General features: G+C 50.5%; 1 pseudogene; it reads left to right on the top strand.

Moving 5' to 3' along the window:
* The first annotated feature begins 1,040 nt into the window (after nucleotides 1–1,040).
* On the top strand, nucleotides 1,041–23,697 carry LOC118701199 (zinc finger protein 436-like; annotated as a pseudogene).
* Nucleotides 23,698–27,314: the final 3,617 nt, after the last annotated feature.

The raw sequence follows: 27,314 nt of genomic DNA, 5'->3' as shown, positions 1-27,314 counted from the left end.
GTCGCGAGATATGAGACACTCATGCCACAGCGTAAGCTGTAAGCGAAAGGAATTTTAAGAGCTGTTTTGGTTATTTCAGAGAAAGTTTAAAAGGGAGAAGCTGCTGTGTGATGTTATGATCGATTTTTGGTGCCAGAGTCCAAGGAGTTTAGGGCTGGAAATCCCAGCCCCACTGGATCCAAATGAGGAAATCACCCGGCCCTGTCCAACCAAGGTGTCACGTTGGTGAAATTAAAAGGCAAAACACGGTCCATAAGATAGAAAGGAAAGTGGTACTGTCTCAAGAAAACCTCTTAAGCAAGCCTGGCTGCACTTTTTATTCAAGAGAAAAGCAAAGTTCAGGAGAAAATGAAAAGTGTTTTGCATGGCTGATCAAAGACATCTGGAAGATTTAGAAGAAAGCCCAGCAAGCTGCTGCAATTGATAAAAAAAAGATTAGTGCAGAGCAATTTTCTTGGAGATTGCCAGGAAAGAGCAGAATACCAGAGAGCAGAGAAAGGAATCCACCCTGAGGTGTCTTGTTCATATCCATGACTGACTCCAACAAATCCAAGAATATCCTGAGCTGGAAGGGACTCACAGGGATCATGAGTCTGACTCATGGCCCTGCGCAGGACATCCCACCACAGGTCTGAGAGCCTTGTCCAAACATTCCTTGAATTCACAGGGGCTGTGACCATTCCCTGGGGAGTCTGTTCCAGTGTCCAGCACCCTCTGGTCCAAATCTGATGAAAACGGCACCAGGACAGAGTCCAAACCCAAAGACTAAGGAAAGTCAGGAGACCCCTTGGTCTGAATGCACTGAGTGTCCCAGCACCAGACCCATGATTCAGAATGGGCAGTCATCAATGCAAGATTAACTAATTGTGGGAGTCAGAAATAAGTTGAAGTGATATAAATTGAGGTTTTTGGCCTCACTGAAAGGTGCAATGGCCACAAACTTTCAACGGAGGACTCACAGGATGAAATGTTAGATTTCCTAAAAGGCCAGTTGAGGTTTTGGAGGATGGAGCCCACCAAGACCTCCAGAAGTCGGAGAGGGGCTGAAAGGATGAAGTCAGCAGGGACAGAAATGGGAGAAAAGCCACACTTGCCAAGGAAATTCCAGAAGCAGTGATGGCAACGGCAGCACTGGCTCCAGCTTCCTCAGCTTCTTCTTTAAGGTGGGAAAGGAGGAAAAGGGGGGGAAGATGTTCTTAGAAGGGAAGGCTTGGCACTGATGGGGCTGTGGACTCCTCACCTGAAACTCCCTGAAACTGTGACACTGGCTCAAACCACGGCATTTTTTAAAAGCTAATTTTCTTGAGAGCAAAATTTTGAGTCTTGAAAGTGATCTCAGGCTTCACACCTTATCTGAGAAAAGTTTTTAAGCAAACACTGAAATTCTCAGTGACATGACTCCAAGAACGGAGATACAAGGGTAGGCATTGAGAACTCCTTGATTCCCCTGGATCATAATGCATCTTAGGATCAGCTTAACAAAGGAGGAATGGATTTAGGTGCTGGCTCAAGTCCAGCATTCATTAATATTTGTGGGTGTGGATGTTGTGGCTGCCCCATCCCTGGAAATGTTCCATGCCAGGCTGGATGGGCTTGGAGCAATCTGGGATGCTGGAAGGTGTCCTGTGGCAGGGGGTGGGACTGGATGAGCTTTAAGATCCTTTCCAGCCTGAACCATTTGGGGATTCTGTGATTCCATGAACACGTCCACACCCAGCCTTACTCCAAACGTGTCAAGCAGGGACGGGGGGTTGGCAGTCCCCAGACAACAGTGGGCAGGAGGAGAAGAAGCTGGCACGGATTAACTGAGCTGCTCTCCACAGAAAGAGCAGCAAGGGGGATTCTCAGCCAGGACCAGCCACAGAGGGAGTGAGCCTGCTCCTCACCCTCCTGTTTAAACACAACCTCTGCCCTCAGCTGCAGTGAGAGTGTTTCACCCTGTGCGAGTCTCCCAGGGAAGATCTTCCTCTTTGGGAAACTGCAGGTGGAGTGGATGTTTTGAAGAGGTTCAAACCTCCTCTCTCTCTCCCATGGAAGGTCACTGTGATCACTGTAAAACAGAGCTTTCAAGTTGTTGGAGCCTAGCCTGTGACTTCCCCACTGTTTTTGTCAGCACCTGCACACACCAAATGTTTCTATGCCTAAAACAGCACTACTGAGAGCTCAGAGTGATGCTGTAGAGAGGATTTGGGGGGAGCCTGTGCAGGATAGCAAAAGTGCAGCTCAGTTTCTGGCATATTTTGGGTTAAAAATCATCACATGCTGAAAGCCAAAGTCAGAATTGAACCAAACAAAAATGCATTTCTCATCCACAAGTCTAAGATCCTGCAGAATCAAGAAGCTTTCCTTGCCCAGCTTTGGAAAGATCACTTCTCTGGCCTAAACCCTTCTTATGCTTCTTGTTTCTTCTTTATTTCCTATTTTTTTTTTTTTTTAATTCTTCTTAGGTCTTCAGTTTCACCGTGCTCATCCCTTGTTTTCCCCAAACCAGGATTTCCCATTTCCAAGCCCTGGGAGGCTGCGAGGAAGAGGAAGATGCTCCGAGACACTGAGGCAGGTGAGGAAGAAGTCAGTGCCCCTTTCCCCTCTGTGCTGCTCCATCTCCCAGCCCAGCACGGCCCCCGGCTGCAGCACAGCCCTGGGGGGATCTCGTTGCCCTTGCCTGTGGCACGGAGGCAAATCCCATGCTGTCCTTGTCCTTCCTCGCCCAGAGCAGGAGCTGAGCATGGAGAGCAGGGAGGACAAATGCCCGCGGCAGAACCTGGTGGCAGAGGCCGTTTTGAGCGGCTCCACGGCGCAGGAAGCCAACGGGGAGGAAAAGGCCCGGAGATGCCGCACGAGGAGGGGCTGCAAACGCAGATGGCGGGGATGTGAGGGGGAAAGAGCCAGCCTGGGCCGGGAAGGCGGCCGGAGATGGAGCCAGAGCTCAGAGCTGGTGCTCCATGAGCAGCTCCATGATGGGGAGAAGCCCCACACGTGCGTGGAGTGTGGGAAGAGCTTCAGGTGGAACTGCCACCTGATCAGGCACCAGAGGATCCACACTGGGGAACGGCCCTACGAGTGTGGGGAGTGTGGGAAGAGCTTCAGGAGGAGCTCCAGCCTGATCGGCCACCAAAGGATCCACATGGTCAGAAGCCCTATGAGTGTTCCGAGTGTGGGAAGAGCTTCAGGCGGAGCTGTGACCTGATGGGCACCAGAGGATCCATGATGGGGAACGGCCCCATGAGTGTGGGGAGTGTGGGAAGAGCTTCTGCCGCCATTCCCAGCTGATCTGCCACCAAAAGATCCACACTGGGGAGAGGCCCTACGAGTGTCCCCAGTGTGGGAAGAGCTTCTCCAGCAGCTCTCACTTCACCCAACACCAATGGGTCAGGAGTGATCGATCTGTCACCTCAAAACCATTCAAATCCCACTGAAAATACCTGAATTTTAATCCAAAAAGGCTCAATTCCACCTCAGATTGCTTGTTCCCTCCTCACAAAAACTCGGTCTCAGGCCAAACTCACTCCGTTCCACAGCTGCCAGAGTGAAATTGAGTTGGGAGAAGACTGGGAGAAGTGGGATCTCAATTTGGAGCAGTGGGATGGGGATTGTGTGGGCCTGGGTGTGTGGGATGTATTTGATCGCAAATAAAACTTTCAGAGTTACTGATTCTGTCCCGTCCATTTTCAGTCAGTTCTGTTTGCAGAGTGCCACCTTCTCAGCTGATTCAATTCCTTTTTTAAATCATCTAACGCAAACAATCCAAAAACCAATATCAACATAAAACCACCCACACAAAATTAAATTTTTAAAAATAGTTTTAATTTTTTAGGAGTACCTAAGGATATTATTAATGTTTAATTGTTTGGTTAAAATGTCTGAGAAATTATAGTGGTGTTTGGTTTTGTGTTTAGTATATTTGTAATATGAATTTTTACTAAGGTGTGTTAGATTGTATGTTAGTTTTTTAGATATTTTTTATCTCAAGTATATTAGCCATCGAGTTAAAACTTTCAAAGGTTGGTATTTATTTATATTTATTGGTAATGTTATAGTTCTTGTTTTTTGGCTTGAATCATTATTGGAGTATTGTAAGTAAGAGTTGAAATTACTATATTTCATTTTCATTCTAATTATTTATTCTAATTATTATTTATTTATTTATAATGTCATTCTAATTTTTTTAAGATGATAGGAAGGAAGTTCAAGGGTAGGAACATTTTTTCCTGGCTGGGAACTGGAATTCCAGACCCTGGGAGTGTGTGCAGGACCCCACAGACTGGGATCAAATATGGGCTGGGATCAAATATGGACTGGGATCCTATGGGTTGGGACTCCACAAAGTGGGACCATATGGATCAGGACCACACAGACTGGGATCAACTGGACTGGGATCAAATATGGGCTGGGATCACCTGGACTGGGATCACGTCGATGGGGATCCTGTGGATCAGAACCCTCCAGACTGGAATAGCCTGGAGTGGGATCAAATATGGACTGGGACTGAATGGACTGGAATCCTATGGACTGGGACCACACACACTGGGATCACTTGGACTGGGATCCCAGGGACTGGGACCATATGGATCAGGACCACACAGACTGGGATCAAATATGGACTGGGACTGTATGGACTGGGACTGTATGGACTGTGATCCTATGGACTGGGACCACACGGACTGGGCTCAAATATGGGCTGGGACTGTTTCTGAAAGTAACTTTGTTCTATAGTTTTTATTTCTGTCATTAATTAAGCTTGTTAAAAGGCTGCTTGTGCTAAAGTGCCTGCTTGGGTGGGATAACATCCAATGCACCCAGGATGAGGACACCTGTACAGATCTGCCAACTATCAGCACTCCCCGTCTGAAGGCAGAGTGCACCAAGGCCCAAAAACTGGAGGTGATAAAGAGAAGGAGCCAAAACCACAGCCAAGAAACACACATGCTCTGAAAAGGCAGACCCAGGGAGGGGCCATGTAAAATCATTCCTGGAATATGTAAAGTAGTTTATGGATATGCATGAGGCTCTATGAATATGCACCAGGCTGATGTAAGGGGAAAGGTATTTCAGGGGATCCCCGAAGGTAACAGGGTGCTCCTGGCTGAGTGCCAAGATGCACCCGGCCGTAATAACCTTTGCTCCATGGTCCTGGTCTCCCATTGTCCCTTATTAAACTTTGTACATTTTCACAGGAGAGTGAACGTGTTTTTCACAGGCAGCTTCACAGAAACTGGAACACGTGGGGGTTCCCAGGAGTGGGCACCGCTGATCCAGGGCATGGAGGCGCTGCCTGCAATCGTCCATAACCGCCCATAAGGAGCCTCCAGGGCTTTACCCTCCATGAGCTGCAGCAGCCGTGTCGGGAAAGGTGACAAGAGCCCGTGGAATGGTGCTTGTTGCAGGCAGATTGGCCACTTGCAGCTCTTCAAAACTCCACAGCAGCAGATAAGCATTGTTTACATTTTGTTCCTGAGGCCTCTCAGCTTTTCAGGAGAAAAAATCCTAAGGAAAGGATTTTTCATAAATAGATGTCAGCGACATGTCACCTTTTTTTTATTTTAGTTAAATTAAAAAAAAAGTGTTTGTAATTCTTTCTGCTCGACTCATGCAGAAGAAAGAACAAACACTTGACAGGTTATCTGTTGCCAATCAAAGCCTCAATCAAGTGCTGATGTGGAATGATCAAGGAAATTCTTCACCTGTAGAACATAAAATTCTATCATATCACTAAAACAATCTTACAATATAAGAAAATGCAAAAACAATGCAAAGAAAGTTCAAGTCTGAACAGCTGAGTTTCAGAAAAACTCCATTGACTGAAGACGTTCCTCTTTGACATCTCTGAAAGTCCCTTTTGGTCCTGAAACAGGTTGCAGAATCCTGAAACAACAAATTGCTAGAGAGAATCCATCAATAGTTATCAGAAATCCATTGACAGTCATCAAACAATTTTGAGAAAATTTCAGGAATGTCTTGGCCACTTTATTGAACCACTTGGGCTGAAGCTAATTTTTGACTCTTCAGTGCTTTTGAGCTGCTACTAGCTCTTTCAATTCTTTTTATTTAATTTTTTTTTTTTCCTTCGGAAAGAGCAGCAGCAGCAGAGAGCCTGAGAGGCCCTGGGGAGCCCTGGCCCTCTTGGAAGGATCAGGAACCCCAGACCTGGCCCACAAAACGGTGGCCCAGGACCTGATGGGGCAAGCAAAGGCCCCAAGCCCAAGAGCCGGCTGGGCGGTGGCCCTGGCCCGGGGAACTGAGCCAAGCAGCCCAGGCCCAGCCCGCCAGGTGGGGTCTGTGTTCTCACAAACCTGCACCCTGCTGCCAATGCAATGGCAGAATGAGTGACCAAACGCTTCCTCCTCCCCGAACCACTGGCCCATACCAGCAGTGGGGGAAGAGAAGCTGTCCCGAGAATCATCATCTCGGATCTGGGGATGTTTTGTCCCCACAGCAAGCGAGCGATGGTCGCTTTCCGCTGTTCCCTCTGCCTCTGCAATGCAAATGCAAAAGGTGTTCCTTCCATCTGCCTCCCAGTCTGGGGACCAGAGGCAGAACTTTCGGGAGCCACCTCCCCCTGGCCACTGGGATGCACGGGGGACGGCAGGCACCCCTGGAACCCGCAAGGGGGGAACCACCGACCGAACACCCACCAACCTGCCAAAAACGCTGAGTTTGAAAGCAGGCAGTCGGGCTGCGCCTGCACTCAGCTACCGAGCTACGCCTCCTCCACAGGAGAGGCCGGCCGCCGCAGCCGCTCTCGCAGGGGCAAACGGCTCAGGACGGTCCGAGCTTGGACATGCCACCGGTTCCAGGACAGCCTCTGACGCAGACACAGAGGACAAAGTCCCCAAAGGCGGCAGAACCGCCAGGGCGGCCGGTGGGGGCAGCAGGGGTGCACGGGACAATGCTGCTGTTGTGTCGCTCAGCTCCGGGAGTGGCAGCACAGGCGCGAGCTCTGTCCCTGCGGGAGGGGATGGCGGGGACAGCACGGGGTCGGCAGCAGCTTCTGCCCCTGGCTCTGGGATCGGCCGCAGAAGCGCAATCGCAAAATCCGGCGGAGTCCGCACGGGAGGTGGCGGAACAGCCGGGGGGGGCGGCACCGCTTGCCGGTCGCTGTCGTCGCTGAGTGCGTTGCCTTGCAGCACAGGCGCAGCCGCGGGAAGCGGTGCTGCTGAGATCGGCCGCGCAGGCGCAGGCAGGGCCGCTGCAGCCGGAGACCCCACAGGCTCTGCTGGAGGGACACCGGCTGGAGGGGCCGCACGCACCCGCGGGGCGGGCTGGGGTGGCCCTGCGGGCTCGGCAGGCGGGGCCCCGAGGACCGGTGCCACCCGCGGCGCTGAGCAGGGCAGGGTCTATGGGCTGGGCGGGGCGGTGCCTGTGGGGCCGGGCGGGGGGCACAGCCCACTCAGACCCCCCCGAGGGTAACGAGGGGGGGAAAAATGGCTCCGTCCGAGCATGCTCCAAAGACGCAGGAAAAAAAACAACTTTGGCTGCAGGCAAAATCTCACCCCCCGCTGCGAGTCAGCGGGGCTGGGAAGCAGCAGATCGTCCCCCTCCAAAGGGTCTTCTCCCGTGAGAACTGGGGGGAATGGGGCTTGCCCCCTGCAATCAGCAATCCACTGAAAGGACGCTGCTCTCCGTTTCAAGACCAGGAAGAGCGTCCTGAACCCGGGATAAATCCTGGGCTACCCCAGTCCACGGTCCAAGGCGGCTTCAAAAATGGATTCCATGCATTCCCATATGAACATATCAAGGGCATAGAGCACATTCATAAAAAACCCATAGAGCTTTGCCCATCAAAAAAACTCATAGAAATGTCTCTCTACCATAGGAATTCTGTCCTCTTCACCCTATTTTTGTCAGAGGGCAATAAGTTTCTCCTCTGAAGGGGAGAAATGAACCTCTGCCTCTGTGGGGACCCTCCCCCACATTTGCAGCCACAATCTGCGAAGGGCAGCATTTTCAGGAGGGGAAAAGCTAACAGAACCTTGTGACAGTGTCCAGCACTCTCTGGCCAGCTGCATGGTGCTGCTAGGCTTTCCGGACATCTTTTCTGGAGGCTTTTCAGAAGGTTCCCTTTGTGGTCAGCCTTGCTGTGAACCCTGTCCAAATCAGGATCTTCAGTTCTTCAGCTCCTGGCTAGAATCCACTTCTGTGGTCACTCGTGAGGTGACCATCAATGCCACACACTTGGGGTTTACCCAGTGTAGCAGCTCCTCTGGGCTCTCACCAAGTGATGAATCTCCCTCAGTCACTCAGGGTCACCATCTGTGACCGTGGTCACAGGGGTTTTCAGGTGAGGGAAGAGACGAGAATGTTGACTCCATGTTCAGAAGGCTTGATTTATTATTTTATGATAGATATTACATTAAAACTATACTAAAAAGAATAGAAGGAAAAGTTTCATCTCAGAAGGCTAGCTAAGCTAAGAATAGAAAGGAAAAGAATGAAAACAAAGGTCTGTGGCTCGGACAGAGACTGCCGTGACTGGTCACTTATTCCAAACATCCACACGAGACCAATCACGGATCCACCTGTTGCGTTCCACAGCAGCAGATAACCATTGTTTACATTTTGTTTCTGAGGCCTCTCAGCTTCTCAGAAAGAAAAAATTCTAAAGATGGATTTTTAATGAAAAGCTGTCTGCGACAGTCTTGTAGCCACTTATAGGTGGCATCCCTGCCCTGATTGCCTGAGGCATCATGGGCCCATCGAGCTAGGAACAACTCCCCCTTGTGTTGCCAATCTAAGTCTATCTTTGACACCTCTATTTTTGCTGCCTGATCTACCTGCTCGTTGTTTCAGTGTTCCTCATTAGCCTGACTCTTGGGAACGTGGGCAACTACATGGTGGACTTTCACAGGCAGCTTATCTACCCTGGTAGCAATATCTTTCCAGTCATTAGCAGACCAGATTGGCTTTCCCCTACGCGGCCAGTTGGCCTCTTTCCACCTCTCCAGCCATCCCCGCAGAGCATTGGCTACCATCCATGAATCAGTGTAGAGGTAGAGCTTTGGCCACTTCTCTCTCTCAGCAATGTCCAGGGTCAGTTGAACGGCTTTGAGTTCTGCAAGTTGACTTGATCCACCTTCTCCTTCGGTAGCTTGTGCAACCTGTCGTGTGGGGCTCCATACGGCTGCTTTCCACTTCCGGTTCATTCCCACAGTGCGGCAAGAACCATCAGTAAAAAGAGCATATCGTGTATCTTCTGCTGGCAGTTGGTTGTATGGTGGGGCTTCTTCAGCCTGTGTCACTTCTTGTTCCCCTTCATCAGTGAGACCAAAGTTTTCACCTTCCGGCCAGTTTGTAATTATTTCCAGAATCCCAGGGTGATTCAGGTTTCCAAGATGGGCGCGCTGTGTGATAACAGCAATCCATTTACTCCATGTAGCACTGGTGGCATGGTGCATAGAGGGAACCTTTGCTTTGAACATCCACCCCAGCACCGGTAGTCGGGGTGCCAGGAGGAGTTGTGCTTCTGTACCAATCACCTCTGAGGCAGCCTGGACTCCTTCATAGGCAACCAAGATTTCCTTCTCTGTGGGAGTGCAGTTGGCCTCAAAGCCTCTGTAACTTCAGCTCCAGAATCCCAGTGGTCGACCCCGAGTCTCCCCAGGCACCTTCTGCCAAAGGCTCCAGGACAAGCCATGGTTCCCGGCTGCAGAATAGAGCATGTTCTTCACATCTGGTCCTGTCCTAACTGGGCCAAGGCCAACTGCATGAGCAATCTCCTGCTTGATCTGGGCAAAGGCTTGTTGCTGCTCCGGGCCCCAGTGGAAAGTGTTCTTCTTGCGGGTGACCAGGTAGAGAGGGCTCACGATCTGACTGTACTCAGGAATGTGCATCCTCCAAAAGCCTATGGCACCCAGGAAAGCTTGTGTCTCTTTCTTATTGGTGGGTGGAGACATTGCTGTGATCTTGTTGATGACGTCTGTAGGAATCTGACGCTGTCTGTCTTGCTACTTCACTCCCAGAAACTGGATCTCTTGAGCAGGTCCCTTTGCTTTGCTCTTCTTGATGGCAAAGCCAGCTTTTAGGAGAATCTGGATGATTTTCTCCGCTTTCTCAAACGCTTCTGCTGCTGTCTTCCCCACACAAGGATGTTATCAATATACTGCAGATGTTCTGGAGCCTCACCCCTTTCCAGTGCAGTCTGGATCAGTCCATGGCAGATGGTGGGACTGTGCTTCCATCCCTGGGGCAGTCGCTTCCAGGTGTACTGCACGCCCCTCCAGGTGAAGGCAAACTGAGGCCTGCATTCTGCTGCCAGAGGAATGGAGAAAAATGCATTGGCAATGTCTATAGTGGCATACCACCTCGCTGCCTTGGACTCAAGCTCCTACTGGAGCTCTAATATGTCTGGCACGGCAGCACTCAGTGGTGGAGTCACCTCATTCAATGCACGGTAGTCCACAGTCAATCTCCATTCTCCTTCAGATTTTCGCACAGGCCAAATGGGGCTGTTGAAGGGTGAGTGGGTCTTGCTGACCACCCCTTGGCTCTCCAGCTCTCGGATCATCTTATGGATGGGGATCACAGCATCTCGAGTGGTTCTATACTGTCGTCGATGCACTATGGAGGTGGCAATTGGCACTTGTTGCTGTTCTCCCATCAGGCGTCCTACTGCAGATGGATTCTCAGACAGCCCAGGCAAGGTGTTCAATTGCTGGATGCCCTCTGTCTCTACAGCAGCTATCCCAAATGCCCACTTGAGTCCTTTTGGGTCTTTGAAATACCCACTTTGAAGGTAGTCTATGCCCAAAAAACATGGGGCCTCTGGGCCAGTCACAATAGGATGTTTCTTCCACTCATTCCCAGTCAGGCTCACATCAGCTTCCACCAAAGTGAAATCCTGGGATCCTCCTGTCACACCAGCAATAGAAACAGACTCTGTCCCCACATGTCTCGATGGAATTAATGTACATTGAGCACCAGTATCAACCAAAGCTTTATACTCTTGTGGTTCCAATGTGCCAGGCCAACGAATCCACACAGACCAGAAAACACGATTTTCCCTGGCCTCCACCTGGCTAGAGGCAGGGCCCCTCTAAGCCTGGTTATCCTTCTTTCCCTGGGCAAATGTCTTGGATGTTCCTTCAAGGGGATCAGACATGGCATCATCAGCATCATACCTGGTGGTTCGGCTACGGGCAACTGGAGCTGCTTTCTTCCTGGTGGCTTCCTTCAATTCACGCACCCGTCGTGCCAGAACAGCAGTAGGTTTTCCATCCCACCTCCTCATGTTTTCTCCACAGTCACGCAGGTAGAACCACAGCTCTGTTCGTGGGGTGTACCTTCTCTGGCCATCTGGGGAACGTCTGCCTTGGATACCAGAACCTCTGATCTGTACTGCCGAGATTTGGAGAAGATCTTCTTTAATCTCCTCTCTGAGCTTCTTATGATTCTCTTCTATCTTATCCTCTAAGTTCTACAGACGTGTTTCTACCGCTGCAATTCTGGCATGTGTTGGGCCATGTACAGCATCTGCATATGCTCGGAGCTTCCTTGCCATATCCAGCACAGTCTCATCCCTCTCATCCCGCTTCATTATGGCTAGGGCAGAAGCATATTCGTGTGGCCCAAGTTGCACAAGTTTCCGTCACATCACAGATGTGCATGGCACCAGGTCTGGGTTCCTAGTTGTCACATCATCTGAGAAGATAATCTCTGCCACTGCCATCTCTCTCAGGCGTTGGATCCCTTGCTCTATGGTCTTCCACTGTGTCTGTTGCATATAAAGATCATCTGCACACAGGTATCTTTGTGCAACACTTTCCAAGACCCGTGCCCAGAGGCTCTGAGGGTTTGCCCCCCTCATCATTCCTTGGTCGATGACAGGATCATGTGACAGGGATCCCAAATGCCTTGCTTCTGTGCCATCCAGAATTGTAGCCTCGCCTGCAGCATCCCAGAGACGGACTAACCAACGAATTATGGATTCATCAGGTCGTCGGGTGTAATCCTTCCGTAAGCCACGAAGGTCCTTCAGGGAAAAAGACTCAATATTTGCATCTGGTCTTGCACCTGCTGCTTTGACTCCTGATTTTATGTCAGGAGGCATTGAGGTTCCTTCTCCTGCATCATCATCATCATCATCATCCACTGGTCGATTGGTCTTGTCCGTGCATTTCCCGCTTCTAGTACTGGTAGCAGCAGCCATTGGTTTAGCTGCTGGCTTAGGCTCGCTATCTGGTTTGGCTGCTGGCTTTGAGCCTGGGGTGTTGGCTGCAGCCTGAGTGACTGGGACAGCTGCTGATTTATCTCCCTGCCCCCCTGCCTCTGTCTGCTGTCCTACAGTCTCCAACAGAGTGCGATAAGCATATGCCAGGGCCCAGCTCACTGCAATGACCTTTCTCTCCTTAGGCTCATCCTGGTATTTCTCTCTCAGATATTTCCCCACCTCAGCTGGGTTCTGAATTTGTTTATGGGGAAAATCCCAGACTATAGGGTCAGAGAATTCCTTCAGGATTTGGCCCATATCCTCCCATTTCCCACACCCCTCAGGATGTTCCACGCCTGGGTCTACTCCTGAGTCAGGGGCCTCATCAGTCTGTCTAGAAATCTCAGCCCTCATTCTGGAGAAACAGCAGACTGTATAGAAGAAGGCTACCAGATTGAATACAAGAAAGATGGTTTCTTTAACATTCAGGGGAAACTGAACATCCTTTACTACTGATGCAACCGATTCATAGGAGAAGAAGGAAAGCAAAGGCTGAAAAGCCTCATTCCCTGCTGCTCCTCCTCTAACAAACTGGACAAATAACCATAGCCAAGAACCATTCATACCTGGAGCAGACCCCAACATGTTTATAAACTTCTTGCACATCATTGCCATCAAGCCCAGCAGGATAGCTATTCTGGTCACTGCCCCTCTACTGTAAAAACTACGTATGAGGGACAATACTAGAACTATTTCAGGATAGGAAAATAAACCTAGGGACCACAGAGGTATTAAAATCTCGAAAAACCCTAGGGACCAGAAGCACATGCAAGCCTTCACCCCAACACTCATCATGAATTCAAAAAGCATGGCTATTAACTGCTTCAAACAAACAGAGAGTAATGGCAACCAAAATACCCTCAAAACAGGGTTTTTCCACTCACTCTCTCGAGCCCAGCATTGGGCGCCAAGATTTTGTCGTGGTTTAGGGCAAATTTGGAGGAGAATTTCCAAATGAGGGCCTCTCCAGTAAGCAAACCCACACGGTCCCTCCCCCCAACTGGTTCGGGAAGGATTCCTCGGAGAGGAGTGGAAAGAACCTGTTTATTTAACAGGCACAGCACCCCCCAGCACACAAAATGAACAATACCGGATGGCAACACTCTGAAAAAAGATGACAAATTCAGAAAGTCTCTCTTGGGGGTGGTCACTCTCTTCTCAGTCCCTCCGGCGCTGGGGCTGCTGCTGCAGGCCAGAAGGTGCAGGATTTTGGAGTTTCCCAGGTCCCAGTCCGGAGCAGGTTCGAAATGGTCAGAAAAAGGAAAGGAGAAACAGTCCAGGAAGAAATTGGACAGTTTAGCTAAACTAGCTAATGAGCAAAAGCAAGCAGAAGCGAAGCAAGCAAGAGCGAGAGAGCAAAGCGAAAAGCAAAAGCAGCAAAAGCAAAAGCTGCAGTCTCTGTGTCCCGCCAGGCTGATAAGAAAACCAAAACAAAACTTTCCCTCTTCAGAGCCGGTCTTAAAGGTACAGAACATAATATCCAACATTAACAGAACACATGAATGGGGATACAAGCATCATAACGTCACCCTAGGACACTGGCATCGTACTGGGAGTGTCTGGGAGTAACTGGGATCAAACTGGAGGTGACTGGACTTATACTGGGAGCAACTGGGACCACAGCGGGGGCAAATGGCATCGGGTAAGGTGTGACCGGGCTCATACTGGAAGTGACTGGGGCCACACTGGGCTCTTACTGAGAGGGACTGAGAGTGAAAGGAACCATACAGGGCATGACTGGGAGCCGCTGGGACCGTGTCGGGGGCAACTGGGATCCTACCGGGAGTGATTTGGACCATGCTGGGAGCGACCGGGACCCACCGGTGAGGCGGCGGCGGAGCTGGGAGGCGGCCGCAGCGCAGGTGGGAGCCGCGCTGGGTTGTGCGGGGGCTCGGGGCTCGCTGCGGGCCTCGGGGGCGGCAGGGGGCTCAGGCGGGTTCCTTGTGCCGTGTCCGGCCCGTGGTGCCGCTGCCGTGAGGGCGCTGCGGGAGCGGCTGCCCGCGGTCTCCTTGCGGCCGCTGCCTCGGCAGGAGCCGCTGCCGGAGCAGCGCTGGCTCGGCCCGGTTCCTGTGGCTGGGACAGAGGCGGCTGCCCCGTGCCCGCGGCTGTGCGGGGAAATTCACGTGGCCGGAGGTTTCTGTGCCCCGAGGAGACAGAGGAGTCCTGTACAAGTGACTTTATTGCTGAGCAGAGGGAGAGGCCGTGGGGCATTTGCCGTGCGCTCGCTGCCATTGTTGTAGTTCGCAGCCTCCTTTTTATCCTCATTTTCCCGGCTCATCTCCCTCTCCCTTTGCCCACTGCCTGAGGTACTTGGAAGGTTCAGACCTCCCGATCTGCCAACTGCACGTCCTCGTTAATGTGCACCCCCACTTTTGTAGAACAGCCGATATTCACGGCTCTGTTAAGTCTTTTTTGTTCTCGACGTTCAGGAATTTAGCGGGAATTTCTGTGAGCAGCAGTCCGTGTTAATTAATAACATTTATTGAAGCTGGTGGTTTCGCCCCTTACTTCCTTATCTACAAGTCCCTGGCCCCTCGCTCAGCTGCTGAATGAGCTGCACTCTCAAGGTTTGGAGCATGGTAAAAAGGTGAGAGGTGCTGTAGCACAGGAGAGCAGAAGCAGCATTCGTTTAACCCATGGTCTGCCAGGGAACCACAAAACCATGTCCCATTCCCATCCTTTCCACGTTTGGACCAATACATGAGCTGCTTTTTTGTTTCCTTTGTTATCTGTTTCACCACTTTTGCTTTGTCATCTATTTGCCAAGACCAGTTTGAGTCATTTGATTTTCCACAAACTCCTCTTTTCTCTGCTAACAGATGATCTGATCCCACCCCATGGTGAAATGTTGTGTTCCTCCTTTCAGTGGATTGCTCAGCAGGAAGGTCAGGAGCTGGAGCTGTCTGGTTGGTTATTCCGAGGACAGCTTGTAATCTAATGGTGCCATTGAAATGAGAAATGGGTTCTGTGGCTCCTGATATGAATTGGTTTGGGTTCCCAGGGGCTGGTCCATGGTGTTGTAGGATTTGTTCTGCTGGCCGTTCATCTTCTCCCCATCTTTGGCCGCTCTCTCCAGCCAGGGCTGCATCAATTGACCATTTTTCTCTAATTAAATCATCAAATACTTGGATTCCCAAGTGATTTCCTGGAACTTGTGGTAGCAAGAACATCTCAGTGCTCTAATCCACCCTATATAACACAGACAGTGACAGCACACATTGGAGTGGGCAGAGGGATGATTCCCCCCCATTTATTTATAGTGAAGTTTTCCCAACATTCTCCATTTGCTGTTTCCCTTTGCAGCTTCACCTGTTTCTGTTGCAGGGTCAGATATCCTCACCCCGGGCTCTGCCTTGAGCTGTGCAAATTCCATCAGTGCAAGCAGGCAGAGCTCGGGGTGAGGGGCAGGGGGAATCAGCCCAATTCCTGCCCCAGGCAAGAGACCCAGGTACATTGTCCAGGCTTTGCCCAGCAGGGTTCATTTACATTTCTAAAGCTCCTCTCCTGGCTGACTAGAACCAAAGCTTCTCTTCCAGGGCTGCCATCTGGTGAGTCACATGTGGCCCCCGGAATCTGCTTTTTTTAAAAAAGTATTAACTATTTAAGAGTTAAAAGTATCACGGTTAAAGCTCTTCAATTTTACAAAATGCAACATAAAGGCGAACATGGAAAAACCCAGACCAAAAATTGATTCTCACCCTTCTGTCCCAAACCTACCTGACAATATAAAGTAGGATTATTATAAAAAATGTTTCTCATGTTGTAATCTTATCACTGAAACTGTAGGGAAAACAAAAACTCTCCAAGAATCTCTTTAGTGTGAGAGAGTCAAGGCATTACTTGGTTCTGGCCAGGATGTGCAACAGAAATACTTTCATCCACACATAGCCCGGCTGTGCAGAAAAAATCATTCCATGACAAGTCAGTTTTACTCGATTTTTCCTAAACTTTACGTAGTCTGAACCAATCTAAATCCACTGCTTTAATGTTCATTGCTTCCAAGTCGTGTAAGTTTTTAGGATTTGGTTTCCTATTAGACTCGAATTTCTTTCCCTCTGATGTGAATTCCGTCCACACTCCTGGATTTCCTTCTCAGCCTTTTCCAGACCAGGTGTCTCCAGCTGTGCGGGGGCAGTGTCTGGGGCAGCTGTTGGTTGCTGTTTGCTGCGGGGCGTTGATGTTTTGTTGCTGGTCGTTATCTCTGTGGGTGTCTTTTGGGCTATTCCCAGTCTGTTCGGATGTTAAACTCATCTCCATTGAGTGGTGGAGATGAGTTTAACATCCGAAGAGACTGGGAACCCCTTAAATAAAACCTTTAAAATTTCTTTCCAAAGGCAAACCTTTGAGTAGAGAAACCTTTCTGAGCAGAGAAATAAGATTTAAAAGAAGCAGAATGGGTACATTTTGCAGCAGTGCAGTCGCAGTCAGCCCAGAGTGTGGGTGTGAGTGAGCCCCAGAGTGGAATTGTGCCGCGGTGCTCCCCAGCAGCTGTGGCAGTGCAGGCCCAGCCAGCGCTGGAGCTGCAGCAGTGGCAGCGAGGCTTGGCCGCAGTGGCTGGAGGTGCCAGAGGAGGGTGGCCAGGATTCCCGAGGGTTTGAGCAGAGGATCTGTGGGCAGGCCCAGGGGCTTGGCCCGCTGTGGAGCCCTGGCTGCTGCTGCGTTGCCTTCAGGGCAGGCTCGGGGGCGGCTCCCATGGTCCTGCTGCAGGCGGGAAGTGCAAATCTCCGGGGCTTCAGAGCCCCTGAGGCCAGGCTGAGGGGTCCCCCCGTGCTCAGCTGTGCTGGCGGCTGTTTCTGGCCTCAGGGACACTTGGCGTGGGCCCCTTGGCCACCAGTGGTGCTGCTTTGCACTCCTTAGGCAGGAGCCGATGTCCTGGCTGGGTGTTGGCAACAGCAAAGTCCCAGGGCAGGCTCTGTGCCAGCCCAGCTTCCTGTGGGAGAGATTCCACAGGAGACAGGATTCTGGCTACAGCCTGCCTTACATTTACATCCCTTATTTCCACCCTGCACTAGGTGGAGAATTGCCCAGGTAAGGAATTCCAGACATGAATTCCAAGGGAGATAATTGAATATCTGCCTTGGGTCTGGCTCTTTTTCTTGCCAAAGCCAATGGCAAAAGCTGTACCCATGGCATCTTGGTTTCCATCTCTGGCTTCCAAAGGTGTTTCTTTATTTCCCCATTCATTCTTTCTACCCAACCCGAGCTCTGGGCTTGCCAGGGGTTATGGAGGTCCCATTGTATTCCTAAAGCTGCCATAACCCCCCTGAAGGGTCTTTCCTGTAAAATGAGTTCCCCATCTGAATCTATTGCTTCCACAATCCATTATCTTTGAATTATTTGTTTTAGAAATAGGTTACTAAGTGATCCAGTGCTTGCTGAAGCAGTCAGAATTGCTTTTGCCCCCTGTTAGGTGCCATGGTGTCAGCAGAAGATTTTGAAGCCTTCCTGCTCAGGGCATTTCAGTGCCAGGCTCTTACAAGCACCCACAGCTCCACGGGTTGAGCTGAGCATGGGGCGGTGACCTGCGCTTTGTCTGATTCCCCTTCCTTAATAACAGCCTGTCTTGTAGCTCTTTTCCCTTCTGCTGCCCTTGCAGAGCCATCCACAAACACATTGTCTCCCTCAGGCCAGGGAATGTCCCATCAATCTCTCCCAGCCTGGCTCGGGAGCTCTGTCCCTTGAGTGCAGTCCTGGGTTCCTTGCCAGCCCCTCTCCAGGCTGTTCAAACAGGAGGCTGGGTTAAACCCTTGCCCTGTCCTCAGTTCTGAATCCTCCTGTGCCATTGAACAAGTTTCATACTGTAATAACCGAGCCCTGCTCATCCATTTAGAGGCTCTTTTGGTTGTCAAAGCTTTAACTTGATGCCAGACTTGAACTCTAGGAGATCCTCCTGTTGTCATCAGTTTTCAGCCTCTGCTCCCACGGAAGCTGTGGCTGCACAATTCTGCAGACAATGAGGCTGCTCTCTGGCCACTGGGTTAAACATTTTAGCACAAGAATTCCTTTGGCAAGACCCTGTTTAACGTCCACCTATAATTCAAATTCTTTTTCCCTGTCTGGAAGGCCCAGGCCACTCGCCTCAGTTAATCTTAATTTTAACACTTGAAAATTCTGTGTTTCCTCCTTGTGTCCATCCATCCGGTTTGTTGACTGGCAAGATAGGAGTGTTGTAGGGAGACATCCTTGGCTCCAAAAGCCCTGCCTTTAACAGGGACTCAATACCAGGCTGTGAGCCCTTCCTTCCCTCTCTTGGAACAGGGTATTGCCTGTCCTGGTTGCTTTAATTTGTAGAGTCTCCATATCTAATTTTCTGTATTTCCCTGGGGCTGCCCACACTTCTGGGTTCACTTCAGCATAGGCCTTGTCAGACTTTTGACACAGAGGTACAACAGAACTAGCCTCTGTATCCCTTTTTACAGTATTAAAATCCAGCTCTCAAACTCCTTCCTAGTTAATTACAATCACAGGAGGAAGAAAAAGAAATTCATTTATTTCAAACCTATCCCCCACAGCTTCTAATAGTGGTTGAACAAATCATACCTGCTCATCTTTCCCACTCATTCCCTTAAAAATTAAAATATTCCTTTACTATTTTCCCCTTTAGGTCTAAGATTCAGAGCAGATTGAGAGGCCCCTGTGTCCATCAGGAAATGCCTCCTCTCAATGCAGACCCACCTGAATGTTCTCAAGGGCTCCAGTGTGGAGGGTCCCTGGTGTGATGGGAGCTGTGACAGCCCTGCCAATCCATGTCCATCACGGGGTGGACTTGCTGGTCCTGAGGGTGCTGCTGTCTCTGCTTGCAGTGTCCTTGTGCCCTGCAGCTGGAGCCCTGATTCCTTGCCAGGGGCTGTTTGGGTGGGCTGTGCCCTGCCGAGGAGGGCAATGCCTCTGCCGGGTGCTTGTGGCCGAGCCCGTGCCCTGGGTGCCGGGGCCCCCTTGGGCCCTGGGGCTGATCCCTCAGGGACTGTAGGAGCTCTGCCCTGGCCTTTGCCTTCAGCTTGGCCTTTTGCTGCTCCCTTCTTGCATTCACCTGCTGGGCCTTTGTGCCCAAGTGCTGCAGGGCCTTCTTCTGCCCCTCCTGCAGCCCCCCTCAGTGCCTGTGTGTGCTTGTCTTGCTTTACAAGACAGGTGTCTGCTTGGGAAGGCAGAAAAAGCCTCTCTTGGAATGGAGAATGCAAACCCCCTCCCTCTTAATTTTTAGGATAGTGAAATCAAGGGGCTCTCAGGCAAAGATATGGGATTAGGAATAACAGTTCTTTACTAGTGTGTATAATATAATAATAGTAGTGTGTATAAACAGCTCCGGCAGTGCCAACAAACAGAGCCCGGAGCCGGTCCCGGCCTTTCGGCTGCGGCGCTTTCCCCTTGGGTGCAGTTCCGGGCACGGCCGGCAGGGGCGCCGGTGGCTCCCGCGGGGCGGGGCAGCGCATCCCTGCCATGGGAACCTCTCTTAACGGCAATAGAGCAATCCCTTCATCTAACTCTTTCACTTTTTTACCTTCTGTAGCCTTTCTCTCGTGTTTTGAGAAAGAATTTGGAGAGGGCTGCCTTTTAACTGAGCTCCTAGTGTTTCGATAAGGTGCTTCCTGTAGAGAGAGGGATTTTCCCTGAACAGCAGGAGCTGTGGTTACCAAGGGGACGTAACTCAGAGCAGGAGGGGTCAGGGGAGGATATCCCGCCGAGGCTCGGTCGGAGTGTGGGCAGGGTCTGCTGCCGGAATCGCCAGAGGGGGATCTTCCCGTGGAGGCCGAGCCGGAGCGTGGGCAGCCCCCACATGGCTTATGGCGGCTGATCCGGCAGCTCCCGGCAGAGCAAAGGCAGGTGGGAGACCCCGGCAGCAGCAGCGGCGCTGCCCAGCGCAGCTGGCACGGGCAGGGCAGCCGGGGATGGGATGGCTGGGACCCGCCCTCGGTGCGGTCGGCGCGGTGACCTCGGCCCACGCGGCAGGACAGAGCAACCCCCATCTTCCCCAGCATGGCCGGCAGAGCGGCCGCGGGCCGGGCAGTGGGGCCAGGGCACACAAATTCACCGCCAGCGCCGGGGCAGGTGGAGCTGCCCTGGGCAGTGAGCCCGCACCTGGGATGGAAACCGGGGCAGGCGGAGCTGAGGCGGGCAGCGAGCCGGGACCCGGGACAGGCGCCTCGGCCGCGAACGGAGGGGGCAAGAGCTGCAGAGGATCCCACTCTCTTTCTGACTTTTCCTCTTGTTCCCCTCCCTTTCATTTCCCCTTTTTATTTTCTTGTTTTTTTTCCTCGGGTGTTTCTGATACTTCAAAGATTTTTATTCTCCTAAAATCTCCTGTCTAACATATGGTATATTCTCTTTCTTCTAGATTAAATGGGTTTTTTTCCAAATAAATCCAGAACCTAACAAATCTAAACTTCTGCTTGGATATTTTGAAATGGTCGACGAGCTAACTCATGACCTCCTAATGTTGTTTTTCTCATCACCTTTTTATTTATCCTTTGGCAAATTAAGCATCTTTCAGTTACTTGCTTTGCTACACCACAAATCCCAGGGCACCCAAAATTCCTTAAAAAATGATCACACAAAGCTTGGGTACGCCAGTGGGGTTTCTGATGCACGTCTTCTAATATTTTCCTAGTAAGCACATTTTATTAAGTAATTGTCTTCCATGTAGAAGTTTCTATTTCTATGATTTATCTTGTTCATTTCCTATCTTGTTTAATTCTTTTTTCTCGGCTTCCCTAAACTTTGGAATTTCCAGTTTTTCCTCGTTTGGAGTGAATATTAAAATAACTCTTTCAGCTCCATTTTCTGCTGCATCCTTAGCTTTGTGATCTGCCCCCAGTTTGCCCAGTTTGCCTCTCCTTTGGCCCGGGCCGGCTTCCCCCCGCCCGCAGCGGCTGGGAGCAGCCGAGAGCCCCGCGCTGCCCATGCCGACCTGTCCCGGCTCCATCGCCGCTGCTGCCGCGGGCTGCGAGGGCTGCGGGAACGGGGCACCGAGGGTGTGGCTGCTGCTGGGGGAGGAGGAGGAGGGAGGGAAGGGCAGGGATGGAGGGGGAGGAGGAGGCGGGGTAAGGGGGGAGGAGGAGGAGAAGGAATGGAAGGGGCGGGATGGAAGAGGAGCAGGAGGTGGGGATAAGACAGAGGAGGAGGGGGGATGGAAGAGGAGGAGCCGGAGGAGAAAAAGCAGTGAAGGAGGCGGGGTTAGGGGGGAGGTGGAGATAGGACAGAGGAGGAGCGGGAGGAAGAGGAAGTGCAATGGTGGATCAAGGCTGAGCTGCGGGAGCCACGCGGTCTCGAGCCCTGCCTGAATTCGCAGCCCCCACCTGTGGGATCATCGCCCCCCCCATGGCGCAGGTGAGCGGGGAGGGGGAGCCCAGCCCGGATATCCCGGGGGGTCCCTGGGTTGGGTTTTTGGGGGGATGTTTGGAGAATGAAGAAGTCCAAGGCTGAGCGGAAAAGGCCTCTCGGGGGGACATCGGGGGGTGGCGGTGGCAGCTGCCGGCAGAGGCAGCCGGGAGGAGCAGAGCCCTGTGTCCCCCAGGAGGCCAAAGTGGGGAGGCCAGAGAGGGGGGAGCGCCGCCATTGGCGGGAGCCTCAAGAGCCTGGAAAGGGGCAGGGGGGACTCCTTGGAGCCGCTGCAGCCCAGAGCAGAGAATGAGGGGAGAAGGGAGCCCGGGAGCCCAAACAGCCCCGGCATCCCGAAATGGGGAGAGCCAAGAGGGGGCAGTGCGTCCCCAGAGACGGCCTGGGGGGATCTTGTTGCCCTTGCCTGTGGCACGGAGGCAAATCCCATGCTGTCCTTGTCCTTCCTCGCCCAGAGCAGGAGCTGAGCATGGAGAGCAGGGAGGACAAATGCCCGCGGCAGAACCTGGTGGCAGAGGCTGTTTTGAGCGGCTCCACGGCACAGGAAGCCAATGGGGAGGAAAAGCCCCGGAGATGCCGCACGAGGAGGGGCTGCAAACGCAGATGGCGGGGATGTGAGGGGGAAAGAGGCAGCCTGGGCCGGGAAGGCGGCCGGAGATGGAGCCAGAGCTCGGAGCTGGTGCTCCATGAGCAGCTCCATGATGGGGAGAAGCGCCACACGTGCGTGGAGTGTCGGAAGAGCTTCAGGTTGAAGTACAACCTGACTGTGCACCGGAGGATCCACACTGGGGAAAAGCCCTACGAGTGTGGGGAGTGTGGGAAGAGCTTCAGGAGGAGCTCCCACCTGATCAGCCACCAGAGGTCCCACACTGGGGAGAGACCCTATGAGTGCTCCAAGCGTGCGAAGAGGTTTCAGACCAGCTCCAGTCTCTTCCGGCACTATCGGATTCACACAGAGGAGAGGCCCTTCCAATGCCCTGACTGCAGGAAGGGATTCAAGTGCAACTCCACCCTTGTCACCCATCAGCGCATCCACACAGGGGAGAGGCCCTACGAGTGTGATAAATGCAGGAAGAGGTTTCAGACCAGCTCCAATCTCCTCCAGCATTATTGGATTCACACAGAGGAGAGGCCCTTCCAATGCCCCGACTGTGGGAAGGGATTCAAGTGCAACTCCACCCTCGTCATCCACCGGCGCATCCACACAGGGGAGAGGCCCTACGAGTGTGATAAATGCAGGAAGAGGTTTCAGACCAGCTCTGATCTCCTCCGGCACTATCGGATTCACACAGATGAGAGGCCCTTCCAATGCCCCGACTGTGGGAAGGGATTCCAGCGTAACTCCCACCTCGTCACCCACCGGCGCATCCACACTGGGGAGAGGCCCTATGAGTGTCCCCAGTGTGGGAAGAGCTTCTCCAGGAGCTCTCACTTGACCCGACACCAACGGAGGCACCGCTAAGGGAAGCCCTGCGAGTGCCCCGAGTGCGGGAAGAGCTTCGTGCGCTGCTGCAGCTCCATCCCCCACCAGAGGAGGCACTTTGGGCACAGCCCTGGTCACTCACATTCCCTGTGATCCATGTTGGGAACACACCTGGCTGCTTCTCCTTTGGTTTGGCCTGAATTTTTTTCTCTTCTCCCTCTCTCTCTACTCCAAAAGCCAAGAGGGATGGATCTGTTACTTCAAAACCACTCAAATCCCACTGAAAATAACTGAATTTTAACCCAAAAAGGCTCAATCCTACCTCAAATTCCTTGTTCCCTCCTCAAAAAAAAACTCAATCCCATGCCAAACTCTCCATTCCACAGCCACCAGGGTGAGATGGGGTTAGAAGGGGATTTGGAGAAGTGGGATCCCAATTTGGAGCAATGGGATGGGGATTGTGTGGGCCTGGGTGTGTGGGATGTATTTGATAGCAAATAAAACTTTCAGAGTTACTGATTTCTGTCCCATTTATTTTCAGTCAATTCTGTTTGCAGAGTGCCACCTTCTCAGCTGATTCAATTCCTATAAAAATCCCATTTTTTAAATCATCTAACCCAAACAGTCCAAAAACCAATATTGAAATAAAACCACCCACACACAATTAATCTTTTGAAAATAATTTTAATTTTTAAAGAGTACTTAAGGATGTTATTAAAGTTTAATTGTTTGGTTGAAATGTCTGAGAAATTATAGTGGTGTTTGGTTTTGTGTTTAGTGTATTTGTAATATGAATTGTTTAACTAAGATGTGTAAGATTGCATGTTAGTTTCTTTAGATATTTTTAATCTGAAATACATTAGTCATCGAGTTCTTGGAACGTAAACTAGTTTGAGGGAAAGTTTGCTGTGCATGAGGGTCTATGAATATGCACCAGGCTGATGTAAGGGGAAAGGTATTTCAGGGGATCCCCGAAGGTAACAGGGTGCTCCTGGCTGAGTGCCAAGATGCACCCGGCCGTAATAACCTTTGCTCCATGGTCCTGGTCTCCCATTAAACTTTAATAAATGTCCTTTATTAAACTGTTTACATTTTCACAGGAGAGTGAATGTGTTTTTCACAGGCAGCTTCACAGAAACTGGAACACGTGGGGGTTCCCAGGAGTGGGCACCGCTGATCCAGGGCATGGAGGCGCTGCCTGCAATCGTCCATAACCGCCCATAAGGAGCCTCCAGGGCTTTACCCTCCATGAGCTGCAGCAGACGTGTCGGGAAAGGTGACAAGAGCCCGTGGAATGGTGCTTGTTGCAGGCAGATTGGCCCCTTGCAGCTCTTCAAAACTGCCTCCCGTGAAAAATGAAAAAACTTCAACCATTCAAAAGTGTTAAAAATGCGTTCAGTCTCCTGTGAAAATCTAAAAAGTTTAATAAAGAACAATTGGAGACCAGGACCATGGAGCAAAGGTTATTACGGCCGGGTGCATCTTGGCGCTCAGCCAGGAGCACCCTGTTACCTTCGGGGATCCCCTGAAATACCTTTCCCCTTACATCAGCCTGGTGCATATTCATAGAGCCTCATGCACAGCAACTGGGAAGGGTTTAACACTTTACTGGGTATATTAGCGTTCAGAAACACATAATCACCAGAGTGATTATATGCAGGTGCTTTTATTGAAGAGCTCTGGGTGTCAGAGGTACCAACCCAAATCTGACTCCGACATGGGTTCGGGATGAACATGTTTTTATATTCTATCCTTATATAACTTTCATGTTAATGACTAAACTTATATTGTTCTATTGTATACATAGATTTCAGCCAAGCATGGGCTCCTTGTGGCCCCCCTCAAACTTCTAACATAGTTTCTCATGATTCTTCTTATGATTAAACAATAATTATATTTAATTACTAAACAATCATCACATCTAACAATTATATCATTTATCATGTTCTGCTTACACAGGTGCAATTTCACATGATCTGGCAAGCACAAAGCCTAACATTTTCAGAGTCTATTTTTGACATTTTTCCAGGGCCCCACTATCATTCTCCCCCCTTTGAAAGCATTTTCACTTCACTATAGGTGTCAATGTTTTCACTTGATACAGTCCTTAATTTCTCAATTTATTCTTGACGTTCTTCAAGGCCATGGTTGATGTAAACGTTGTCGTGGATGCTGTCACGCACTGGAGAACCAGAAGATGGTGGGCGTGGATCTCGTGTCAGTGCCTTTATTATCTTCTGGTTCCAGGATGTTTTCTTCTGTATCTCTCCTTTTAAGATGCTGTGAACTAACCAAATTGCTAAGAATACAATTAGTAAGATTATCACAGTCTCAATGACAGATTTAATCCATCAACTCACATTCCACCCTAACCCTTTAAAGATTTTGCCTAGCCAGGTCGTAGTCAAATCCTTTTGCTCTTCTTGTGCTTCGTGCTCTCTTTGTTTCAACTGATTGATGTCATATTCTACATCTGCAGTTACATTTGGGATGTGAACGCAGCAATGACCAACCCGTCCCTTTAAAAATCCACCTACTCCATGCTCTTTCAGGAGTAACAAATCTAAGGCTAATGGATTTTGTAAAGTCATTTTTGTGGTGGCTTGTAATTGTACGTTTAATTCTTTAAATCCTTCCCGGGTGACTCTTGCCAGTCTATCTACCTGACCTGTAAGTTTGTACAGCATCTTCTACTCTGATAGTTTGCTGTAGGACCGAGCAAAGACTCTAGGGCCCACCCAAATTTCACTCCACCAGAGGGTTCTTGCCAAGTGTCATCTGGATTTTCATTGTCTAGAACTTCTCATCTTGCTCTTATCTGCACAAGTTCATGTTTTCCGTTAAATGGGGACTTTTTCCAAATTGGACATGAGGTTGGGAGGCCTAAAGTAATTTCCTTTACTTTCCCATCTACAGGCAGATGCGTTGTCCAGGTGCCATCGCTTGCTGCCCATACAAATTGTCCTGGACCTCAGACTGTACTCCTGGTACATCCTACAACTGCTTTATAATTCACTCTGCCTTGTTTATGTTTGATCCCTCTGCAAGCACAGCCAGTTTGTAGGGCTATTGCCAGGGGTGGCATCTGCTTTATCTCTGCATCATCAGAAGTGCAGTCATAAGTTTTATTACATGCCCACCAACTTACTTTGTCTGCCCTTGTTCTGCTACTGGTGGCAGTGTTTGTTACTGCTGGATCTGTTTCATTCTCGGGGCCTTCCCACTTAATGCACCAAGGGGTGTTTGCCGTACATTGGAATCTTTGAAGGATACTCACAGACCATGCACTGTCCCAAGGCTCTGTCTGATCTTTCTGATCCTTGGCCTCACACTTCCATACCAGAGTGGTTTCTGTAACATTTTCTATAATCTTTTTATAGTGTGGCAAATAGCATTGCCATTGTGTGATGCCTCCTGATTCTCCCATAGGGGTTCCTAGTGTGCCATCACTTAGAATACAGTCTTTCTGGCCCATGGGTCTCATCCATATTACTATTTTCTCCCAAGTTTCCTTGATTACTTGCCTCGACTCAGGTACCTGTTTGCATGCAATTGTTTTGTTGTTTTGTATTTCAGGTAGTTTTGATGTTAGGATTCCCCAATTTACTGGGTCTCCTGCTGCCTTTGGTATTGGCAGACAGGCAGTTATTCTACAGGTGTTTTGCATTTTGGCAAAGGCTTTGACTAATCCAATCATTACATTCTCAGCCTGAACTGCATTAGAAACCTTTATCACCTGTGTTTCTGTTTGTACCTCTCTCTTCATTCTAGAATGAAGAGTGGTTAGTTGATCTTTTTGCATTCCACATCCCAAAGACATTAATGACCATAACGTTAGCACAATTACTGATAGCATTCTGAAGCAATTAAACACATCTTATCTGCAGCCTTGTTGGTTCCAGAGTTTACACAGTCCGTGATCCAGGATGGATTTTCTTCACTCGGGTGTAGTGAATCCAGGGGTCCACGCCGGCTACTTTGACTGCTGTAAAGGTGGTCAGCAGTACCTGGTGGGGCCCACTCCACTTTTCTTTCAGCGGTTCTTCGTTCCAGTTCTTGATGTACACCTCGTCTCCTGGATGTATGTTATGAACTGGGTTCTCGAGAGTCAGCGGTCTATTCCACACGAGGATGCTCCGGAGCCGAGCTAAAGTTTTCCCGAGAGACAGAACATAATTATACACTTCCTGCTTTCCTGTGACGTGCACATTAGGGTTAGGCTTAGGAGATTCATATGGTTTCCCGTGCAATATCTCATAAGGACTGACTGACATCCCACTCCTAGGCTTTATCTGAATCCTCAACAGTGCTATTGGCAAAGCCTGGGGCCACTGCAATTTGGCTTCTTGGCATATT

Source organism: Molothrus ater, unplaced genomic scaffold (genome assembly GCF_012460135.2).
Source record: "Molothrus ater isolate BHLD 08-10-18 breed brown headed cowbird unplaced genomic scaffold, BPBGC_Mater_1.1 matUn_MA516, whole genome shotgun sequence".
Lineage (NCBI taxonomy): Eukaryota > Metazoa > Chordata > Aves > Passeriformes > Icteridae > Molothrus > Molothrus ater.
Note: the sequence above shows the minus strand (reverse complement) of the source record. Positions and strands in the feature narration are given on the sequence as shown.